Source organism: Saimiri boliviensis, chromosome 6, assembly GCF_048565385.1.
Source record: "Saimiri boliviensis isolate mSaiBol1 chromosome 6, mSaiBol1.pri, whole genome shotgun sequence".
In the NCBI taxonomy this organism is placed as follows: Eukaryota; Metazoa; Chordata; class Mammalia; order Primates; family Cebidae; genus Saimiri; species Saimiri boliviensis.
In genome coordinates this window covers 19,144,322-19,156,171 of record NC_133454.1, presented here as the reverse complement: position 1 = coordinate 19,156,171, position 11,850 = coordinate 19,144,322, and positions in this window count along the sequence as shown.

The window sequence follows — 11,850 nt, the reverse complement described above, 5'->3', positions numbered from 1 at the left end:
AGAGGAGGTTCAAAGCAGATGGTGGGGACAAAGCCAGGGTGGATTCTGGAGGCAAAGCACAGGCAGCTGCGAGGACTTGGCACTGGTTCCCACAGCCACAGATATGCATATGTGGAAAAGGCAAGAGATGCTTCTGAGTAGTGTTAGGCAGAGGAGTTAAGGCAGAAGATAATTTGCATGGAATAGGTGAGGGGGGCAAATTCATCAGTGATTTAGGAAAAACAACTTTTCCTATTGCTCTGATCTTGTCACTGGGAATCTATGACATAGAAAAAATGGGCAAAGTTATTAATTCCATATTTCCACCATAAGAAAAGCCCAAGTCTGACGAGCAATGAGATGATTACCTTCTGTGCTGTTCAGGACCACCTCAAGAGCAAGATAATCTGAATCCACTGGGAGAGTTACCAGTACTTCCAGATGGGAACCACTAGGAAAGGGAGACACCTCTCTAATTTGGCAGAAGGATTTTATATATTTAAATTTTAATATATAAATTATTTTTATATATTTAAATTATAATATATATATAAAATATATAAATCACTATAATGATTATATGAAATTATAAATAAATTATATAAATATATAATGATCATTATCCGTCTAATGAATGATACATATGCTTGAAATTATTGTTTGAGACTGTTTCGGTTTTCACTGCTGCTATTGCTATTGTTCTTTAATAAAACAATATAAGAGAAGACAATAACAATCCATCTAAACTACAGAAAAATATTTTCTTCAAATCTTGGTACATGGATATCGTTATTTTGTTTGTCTGTTTGGATTCATTTTATGACTCTGTATGTAAATTGCTTACTTCATTAGCTTTGCTGTGATTTTCCTGAAGCTGGAATAGGGGTTCTGATGCCATCTAACATGCCAAAAATCAGAAAAGAAACAAACGATGAACAAGTAAATAAACTCTGCTCAGAATCGGAAAGGAGGCGTTATTAGTTACAAAAGATTGCCTGCTGCATTTGTGCTCATTTGTACGGGTAAAAACACTGTGTGTCCAGATAGAGATCCCAAAGCATTGTCTCTAAATCAGTACTGGCTTGGCTTTTCCACCAGAATGCAAATTATGTTATTTGCTGCCATTGTGTGTCAATTAAATATAAAATGTGAATTCCTATTGCAATATGCTCCTACTGGCATAGCATCATGATTTCCCTAAAATTCACGGACCAGTTCCCAAAGATGTTGGCTGCTTGGATGCAAGAGGTGAGAAACCTTGGCTTCTCAGCAAAACTGTGTAATATCTCTGGCAACAGTTGAGTCGTGGCTACCTATGTGTATTCCAAATGTATTATCTATAAAGGAACTTATCTTTACTTTTTCCTTGTTCTTCCTTTTGAAACTATACCAATACCATAACTATCGCCTTTGTCACCAAGATTCATAGCTTAAAATAGATTACAATCTCTCTCTCTCCCTCTTGCATTGCCCTACAATCTGATATCAAATCCCATAGAATCCACTTTGCTGTATCTCTATTTCCAGTCCCTGCCTGGATTCATATCCTCTACTCCCATTGGCCTAAATTATTGTAATATGTACTTAGTTTCTCTTCTTCTGCTCACTTCTCCCTGTAACTGTTTTTCTGTATTACAGCTGTGTGTGCCTTTGTCAATCACCTTCTGACCATGGCGCTCTCCTTCCCCCAAACTTTCAGTGACTTCAAGTTAAAGATACGGCACGATGACCAGGTTGACTGCCACTCCCCGGCTCTCAACTTGCAGACCAGCTGCCCTAAAGCTGTGTTCCCTCTGTAAGCTCCTGTCTTCTGGTCCTTTGCTACTCATTTTGCAATACAAAGCTCAATTGTTCATCCTCTGTGAAGAATCCCCTTAAACATTCAAACTGAATCATTTCTCATTGTGCCATTTCTGTCACATGCTGTATCTACCTCCAGTATTGCATTTATATCCTACGTCTTCACTGGTTACATGTTTGGATTTACAACTCCTATCAGAGCATGCTCTCTAAAATGATTTGCATTTTGTTAATCTTAACTTCATCCTCAGAATCTATTGCATAAGTAGATACCCAGTAAATGTTTTTGCAATAAATGAATAAATGATGGAATTGTGAATCATTCAGTATATATTTAAGTAAATATTTGGTGGCACAGAAATATCTAGTTGTATATAGTAATTCTTACAACTTTTATTGGATTTGGATATAGCAAATTCTACTGAGTTGCCTTATCTTATTCATACAGCTGCATCTCTCTGATAAAGAAAATAGTATGCATTTGGAATTATGCTTCTTCCTTTATAGGCTTATGCCAGCAAATAAATGACATTATTGTCAATGTGGTCCTTAATGTAAAAACTAAAATATAAAGAAACGTATAAAGTCTCATCTTGCTTTAATAAGGTAATTTTGTGACGTTGTGACTCACCCTCTAACATTGCTCAGAGTGATATTACTTGGATAGCTAGGGTGGAAGGTTGACCTGATAGTATTTATTCATCATCATTTATTCTAACAGTTATTACCTAGACAATGTCTAGTCTCTGAAGAAAAAAAAATATTAAAAGTTGTGTCTTCAGCACTTGAGATTACTGTTGGAGTATATCAACCTCTCTTGTTGGAGTAGACTGACCTCTTATCCAATATCCACAATATCAGGGAATGAAACCAAACCTTCACAGTAGCCTAGTTTTCATTCAAGAAGGAGAAAAAGAATTTAAAGCCACCACACCTCTCAAGTGATTAATTTCACACCAAATAAGAATTTTAAAGTTGTCTGAAATATTTCAGTAATGGAAATTAATAAAAAAAATAGCTGCCCTAGAGAACTGTTAGTCTGTGTTGATTATAAGACAGCTTAGCATTCAGGCGCGATGGCTTACACCTGTAATCCCAGCATTCTGGGGGTATGAGGCAGGCAGATCACCTAAAGTCAGGAGTTCAAGACCAGCCTGATCAACATGATGAAACCCTGTCACTACTAAAAATACAAAAATTAGCCGGGTGTGGTGGTGGGTGCTGTAATCCCAGCTACTCGGGAGGCTGAGGCAGGAGAACTGCTTGAGCTGGCAGAAGTTGCAATGAGCTGAGATGGTGCCACTGCACTACACCCTGGGCGGCACAGCAAGACTCTGTCTCAAAAAAAAAAAAAAAGAAAAAAAGAAAAAAATGACATTTTATCTATCTCTGTCTTATAATCGACACAGAGGATTTGGAGCTTTCTAAGGAAGCTATTTTTAGCTGGATTCCAGGAAGTTGACAAATCTGGTACCTACCCCTCAGATAGCTTCCATTTTTAGCAGACGGTTGATTAGAGTTGAAAAGTGTCTTTACAACTTTTATGGTACTTAATTCTCAACGAAGACAGGGAGAAAGTTACAATTACACCATTTTAAAAGACAGGAAAGTAAGACTTGGAAGATGAACCAGCATTCACCTCAATGTCATTAATAAGAAGGTAAACTGGGATGAAACATTCTAAGTTTGCTTATTTGTTTAATTCCCAACCCTATTATCTTTCCAACATTTTAGAAAAGAGACACATACTCTTCTAAAGTAAGGAGAAAAATTCAGAGGTTTATAATTAGTTCACATGACTTTACAGTGCGATTACAGCGTATGAGCTCTTCCTTTCCACTTTCTGTCCTTCACCTCTCTTTCTCCTGTTTGAATGCAAAGCACGTGCTTCTTTTCCAAACTTGTTGAACAGATGAACGTACATTGTGGCAGGCACTGTGTTAAATATTCTTATGTGTGTTGTCTCGTATACTACCACTAAAGGCCTACAAGTAGACTGCTTTTATTGTCTATGTTTGACATTTGAGGAAATTAACATTCCAGGAGGATAGATGATTTGCTGATGATTGTACAGCTAGTAAACAGGAAAACTAGACTTCAAATACAGGCCTTCTGACTCTTTGGTGCACTCTCCTCTACACTGCCTATCAACTGAACTAAACGATGTTTATCTTGAGTTTAAGAGTACAGCAGAGTAGTTAGAGCTCATATTACCAAATTACCTCAACTTGGGTTAGAATCTCGATTCTGGTACATACTAGTTGGGTAACATTACTACTATTCTGGACCTCAGTTTTCTTATATTTAAAATGGAGTTAATAGTGTTTACCCCACCTCAGAGGAGTATTATGAAGGGTGAATACTCATTTATAATATCCCTGGCAGATAATAAGCATTCAATTATAACCATATCAAAATATTACTATAATTTTTAGCCTTTATAACTCTATCCACCTTGTCTCCAGTTCATTTTCCACAACCACAGCATCAAAGAAGGTAAAGATTTTCATGTCTAAATGAAACTGAATGTTTCCTATGTTCCTTGGACACACTATTAGCTAACATCTCTCAGCCAAATACAGGAACATGACTATAGTGAAATCTGCCAACATAACACAAATTGCAAGAGACTAGAAATTTATCTAGACAACACAAAACCAATATTCATTATAGCTTTAATTAAATTCTGTTTGGATGTTTTATCCACCCACTTACCTGTCTTTGGAGTCTTCCGTAAGGTCAGAAACTTTAGCCATAAAAACGAAATAGATTTTGATGACTCTATATCAGAAAACACTAATGCCATTTCCTTATCTCTGTGAAGTAGTCTTTTCTCTATATACACCTCTAATGACCAAAGGAAGAAACCGTGGTTTTATGTTCCTCAGTTTGCTTTAGAGTAATATTTTTCTGCTAGGTTTTCTGCTAAAACTAAATTTTATCCTCACATACATATGATTTTTAAAAGAAGGAGAGGAAAGTTTGGCATCTCTTTGTCCTTCTGGATACTACATGAAATGGTATTTGTAATATTTGTAGTACCCCCCTACTTGTAATATTTAATATTACTATCTAATAAATTATTCTGAGAACTAAATCAAGGCCACCCCTGTATGTTTAAGGACACAACATCATTCATATGCCTTAGAGAAAACAGAGTAACAGTGATCTCTCCATCCGTTACTTCTTTCAGCCACGGCAACTGAAAAGCATCACTGTCCACACTTGGAACCATGATAATGGAACACTCACCTCATGTTTGCTTAAAATAATATTTCCACCTAGAGGGCGCTACCTCTCTCTTTTAAATATCCTATTTTTGTCCATTCCCCAAGGCCTACGAGAGATCTACCATTGCTGAGATTTTTCTTTTGATCTGTAGCAATGCTCTTATATGCAGCATTCACTGGGCAATCTTTTGCTATCTTGAGAGAACATTTGGCTTCGTTCTGCAAAAAATCAAACTGTCTTTTAAGCAGGTTCTACAATAGTATATAAGTACAAAGAGATTGCTTCTGACAGTTGTTAAAATTTGTTTATTTAAAAAGTGGGAAGCACTGTGTCATGTTGAAAAGCATATGGACTTTGGCAATGCCTAGAACTTAAGCTCAAAGCTATCACTAAAAAGGTGTAAATTGGAGAAATTTAATTAGCTTCCTTGTCCCTCTGATGACACATCTGTAAAATGCTGTGAATAATGCAATTACTGAGAAGTTTCCATGAGATAAGTTGTATAATAAATATGGTACATAGTAATTGCCCTATAATAGGTGTGTTACTCTTTCTTTTTCTTAGTATTTCACTAAGAGAAAGATGCAGAATTCAAGTGCATATCATTTACTGAATGAAGTTATTTTCTGTTCAATAATAAATGACTACCACACATGTCACTTTAATGGTGATCTTCAGAACCTTAATATAGCATATCATTAAGTAGGTTGTTCTTTAATACACAGTGCAATTCCAGCCTCTTCCTTTAAAGAAACACTTAGACATTATCTCTCTGTCCCTTTATAATTACATTTGAAAAGCAATAAGCAAGAATTTATTGAAAAATAGAAAAAGAATTAGAATCAGCAAACCACAGACAAAATAAATGCAAAATGCCAATAAACAGGCAAAGGGGCTAACCTAATTGATAACTTTAAAATATGCATTAAAATTACATTTGAATAATTTTTTGCTCACCATCTTGGCTGTTTTAAATGAATGTGTTGACAAGAAATGAAAAAACTGTGCATTAATTTGCACAACTGAGGAGTTAGCAATTATATTATCATTTTAAAACGTGATCGGTATCTATTTAAATGATATCCATACTCTATGATCAAGTAATTGCAGTTTTATATAAATTTTATGTGAATGTACATACATATATACTCTATGAAATATTAACACAAATGTATAAAGTATATTGCAAATATAGTTAAGAATACATATTGCAACATGCCACAGGGTTCTCTGGGTGGCCTCACACAAACCCAATCACACCCTCCCACACATACTTCTGGCTTATAGTTGTCAAGAATCACTGTAGAATGTGCTAGGAATCCAACATCCTACAATAAGGGGGAACTGCCTGGAATAGCCCTGGCTCTGTTCCAGTGCCACCAAGAAACAGGACATCCTTCAGTGTATCATCTTCACATCAGGGAATAAAACCCAGAGCAGGTTGCATTCTGGGGTACCTAAGCTGCGGTACAAGAGGGGTATCCATGGATGAGATTCCATCTGCCCTGGGCAGTTTTCCTGAGTTTTGTGAGCTGAACTCGCAAAGAAGCTCAAGCTTCTGTTGTCCCTTGCTGCCTCTCTGTCAATAACAAATCTGCTTCATGTAACTTTCATTTGTATGGTTATTCTGTCTTACCTGACTCTGGCAAGTTGGCAACCCATGCAAAGTCAACTTGCTTCACACAACAGTTTATAATAGCAAAAGGTAGAAAATGATGCAGATGTTCATCAGAAGGGGAATGGTTACATTAATGATACGTATCCATACAGTGAAATACATTCAGTCAGTAAAAAGAATGAGACATATATTGGCATTAAATCTACCATATATGTATTGTTAACTGGCAAAAGCACATTGTCACATAATATGTCAATATGACATCACTTCACTAATCTAAGTATTTATTATTTATTAATATATGCAGAGAAAAATCTGCACTACAGTAAACTTTTAACAATTTTCAGACTTAGGAGGTGGACAATGAAACTTTCCATTTTATTTTACAATTGAAATTTTAATTATTTTTGTGAACATGGACTTTTCAACTTAAAAACATTTTAAATAATCAACTAAGCTCAAATAATATTTATTGAGCATCTGTAATGTATTTTTATCTAATGGTTAATTAAATATGAACCCCATTATGAAGAACTTCTGCATTAAATAAAAGGAAAAGGTCAAAAAAGGTGATTTTAAAAAAGAAAACAAATATAGCTAAGCATAATATACTTTAAGTATTTCATGCAAATTATACACATCAATTTTTAAAATTCTTTGAGATAGATATTGTTGTACTTACTCCCCAGAAAAGAAAGTACATGTGATTTGCCTATGCTTATTCCAGAAACAAGTGGTAGTTCTGAGGTCCAAGTTCAAGTTTATGTAATTGCAAGAACGATTCACCTTCTACAAACACTCAAGGAATCACATCCGAGATTTTTGTATCAATATTCCTAGGTTTAATCTCTTCCCTGCAATCCAGCTACCTATTTGATGTTTTTCCTTCATGTCTTGCTGTCAAACTCCATTATCTCCAATATTAATTTTCATTGATCCTTCAAACCATTCTTGCTTCTTGGGGTATCACGTATTACAGTACTAATATCTACCCCAACTCAGAAAATTTCTGACATCTCCATTTCTCTTGCACATCACCTACCCAAACCCCATCAGCCATCAATCCAACTACCATGTTTACTGCTAAAAGGCCTTGAAAAAACTATTTCAAACTTGTCATTGCTCTAGTTCAGCCCTCAACACACTGAGTCCTGCCTATGGTGACAGCCTCCAAATCACCTTCTGGCCTCCACCCACTGCATCCTCCATATAGTGATCAGCATTATCTTTGGAAAATAATACTCTGTTCACGTCACTTTTACTATTGCAGTATTCATTCTATACTATATAAGAGTATGCAATACTTTACCTTTAAAATAAAATCCCAATTATACAAATTACATTCAAGCTTACAAAGCTCTCTTCTAGTGCCTCTTCCCCTCATATAAATATCCACGTCACTTCGAACAACTAGCCCTTTCCCAAAGAAGTCTTGAGATTTCACATCTTTGTGCCTTTACAAATGTTATTCCTTCTACCTAGAAGCCCCTGCTACTCCGTAAAACCCACATAATTGTCCTTCATAATTAATCTCATATATTACTTCCACTAAGCAACTTTGCAAAACTGTTGTCTTCTGGAGAGAAAAAATATATAATTCCCTATTCTGTATACACAACTTTTTTTTTTCAAGTTTCTACTCATACTGCTCACCACTTTGTATTATAGAGTATCTGTCTCCCTTCCTACAATGTCCCATGCCTTAATTAGAGTTCTGACTCCAGAACTCAGGAAACTGCAATAGTTGATACACAAGGAGTACCCAGAAAATATATGTTGAATTACATCAAAATGAGACGGTGTTCATGTATTCATGCACTTAATCTGCTTTTTTTTCTTTTTTTGACCATATGCTATGCACAGTAACAGATGCTGAAGATCTAGTCATTTATAAAAGAGATAAAGTGATCTTGGAGTTCATGGATGTTTCAAAAAAATATATCCATTTGATTTACATAATTCAGCGTTTATTGAGTTATGTTTTTCTGCTGTAACAAACTACCACAAATTTAGTGACTTAATACACATACAGAATCTTACAGTTATGGAAATAAGAAGTCCACACTGGGTCTCACTGAGCTAAAATCAAGGTTTTGGCAAAATTGTATTCATTCGGAAGCTTGAGAGAAGAGTCCTTCTTTTTTTCTTTCCTCTTTTCCTTTTTCAGCTTCAAAAGGCTGCCCTCATTTTGGGGGTTGTGGCTGCCTCACCCACCCAGCAGTTTAACATTTTCAAATCTCTCTCTGACTCTGATTGCTTCTTCTGCCTCCCTCTTCCACTTGTGATTACATTTGGCACACTTGGATAGCCCTCGCTAATCACTTCATCTCAAGGTCATCTGATTAGCAACCTTAATGCCCTCTTGCCAGGTAACACAATATATTTGTACCTTTCTGGAATCAAGATGTAGATAGATATCTTTGGGGTTGGGTTTTATTTTGCCTACCACAGACACCCAGCAATAGGAATTATACTTCATCTATTTTTTCAAGTGTGGGGAGATCTAAGCCAACATTCTGTAACTAATCTGCTTTCCTAAGATGATGCATAAGCAAACTGCCAGATCAAGATATGAAAGTTTTTTAAATAAAAATCTATTTGTTTTCAGATACACAGAGCCAGGTATTGAGGGGCTGAGAACAGTTTTCCACAGTATGGAATGATTGACATGTATACATCATATTATCTCAATAAAGAGAAACTATGTATGTCACTAAACATTAAGGAGGGCCGGGCGCGGTGGCTCAAGCCTGTAATCCCATCACTTTGGGAGGCCGAGGCGGGTGGATCACGAGGTCAGGAGAACGAGACCATCCTGGTTAACATGGTGAAACCCCGTCTCTACTAAAAATACAAAAATTAGCTGGGCATGGTGGTGCGTGCCTGTAATCCCAGCTACTCAGGAGGCTGAGGCAGGAGAATTGCCTGAACCCAGGAGGCGGAGGTTGCGGTGAGCCGAGATCGCACCATTGCACTCCAGCCTGGGTAACAAGAGCGAAACTCCGTCTCAAAAAAAAAAAAAAAAAAAATTAAGGAAATGCAAATATAAAGCACAACAAGCAGAAGCTACTGTGCAAGTACCAAAGGAGCTAAAATGAGAAATAATGATAATACCAAATACTGGTGAGAATGCTGAGAAACTGGGTTATTCGGATATTCTTACAAGAATATGAAATGATAAGATACTCTAGAAAATAGTCTGATAGTATTTTAAATGGTAACATGCAACTACCACACAATGCAGGAATTACATTCCTGGACTATCATCCCATAGGAATTAAAACTCATCTTCACACAAAGCTTATACATATTTAAAATTGCTTTATTCATAATAATCAAAAACTAGAAAAAACTCACATGTCCTTCAACGGGTGAATGGTTAAACAAACTGTGGTCTATCCACACTACGGAATATTACTCAGCAATAAAAATAAATGAACTATTGGTACACAACCTGGATGAATCTCTAGTGAATTATGCTGAGTGAAAAAAAAGTCAATCCCCGATGTTTACTGTATGACTCTATTTACATAATTCTTGAAATGCCAAAATTTAAAAAAGATGAGCAGTGGTTAACAGTGCTTATGAGAAGGAAGGAGTGATAAATATAGTATTAAAAGGCAACATGACAAATCCTTGTGGTGATGAAAATATTTCATTCCTTATCTTGGTTGTGATATTAGTATAGTTTTGAAATATATCACCATTGGGAAAAACTGGGTAGAGGGTACATGGAAAGTCTCCATATTACTTCACACAACTGCTTGTGAATCTACACTTATCTTAAAATAAAAAGTTTCATTTAAAAAGAGCCTGAAACATACAGTAGTTCTATTTTTATTTTCGAGAAAGCCGCCTGCTGTTTCCATAGCAGCTGCACCATTTTGCTTTCTCAACAGTGTACAAGTGTTCCAATTTCTCTACATACATATTTGCCAATGCTTGCTTTTTTTTGTTTTTGTTTTTGTTCTTGATAATAACCATCATAACAGGTGTGAAGCGATACTTCTCATTTGCATTTGACTGATGATTGGTGACATTGAGCATCTTTTCAAATGCTTTTTGACTGCTTGGCTGTCTTCTTTGGAGAGATGTCTATTCAAGTTGTTAGCCCATTTTTTTAAATTGGTTATTTGTTGTGGGATTTTTTTCAATTTAAGTGTAGGAATTCTTCATATATTTTGGAAATTAGCACTTTAGTTTTTTATATATGTGCAATTACTTTAAGTTCTGGGGTACATGTGCAGATCGTGCAGGTTTGTTACATGGGTGTGCACGTGTCGTGGTGGTTTGCTGCATCCATCCCTGTCAAATATATGGTTTTCAAATATTTTCTCCCATTCTATTGGCTGCCTTTGATTCTCTTGTTTCCTTTGTCATGCAGAAGTTTTTTGGTTTGAAGTAGTCACAGTTATCTGTTTTTCTTTCTTTTCCTGAGCTTTGATACCATATGTTTTATATCATTCTAAGACCAATGTCATGGGAGGCAAAGAGAAATAGAGGAATTGTTCATCAATAATGATAAAGTTTTAATTATACAAGATGCATAAGTCCTAGAGATTTATTATATAATACTGTTCTCATAATTAAACAATACTGTATTGTACACTTAGAGTTTTTTAAAAGGGTCATTCTCCTTTAGGTGTTCTTACTGCAATAAAATGAAAAACTCTAAAAGCTTGTAGTCCATATACATGTCACTGTTTTTACTTTTCCTCAGTGTCCCCAAGTAATACAACATAACCATGTCCTATTACAGTTGAAGTCTTTCCTTGATGAAAATGACAACTGATAATTTTGTGATGAGTAGCCTTCTGGAATATGAAAAAGTGATAATGAAAATTGTTACAAATGACTGTTCTATGGATATATCATCTTAAAAAGTAGGAAGATATTACTGTCTGAAACTTACTACAGTCTATATTTTTCAATCACAAAGAAATGAATTTGAATCAAATTATATTCTTTTTTAATAATTAGTGACTTAGACATCTTGGACTCATGTAATTTTGATTACCTTTGGAGAGTCCATTTCCCAGAATATCTTAACATTGAAAATTTCTCAGTAAAATTAGAAATGTCACATCTGCTATTAAATTATACCAACCACTGTTAAGGCATTAGGAGGGACAGAAAATTGAAATTTAAATCCATAATCAGTTAAAGTCTCTCTCTCTCTCTCTCTTTCTCTCTCTCTCTCTCTCTCTGTCTCTCTCTCTCTC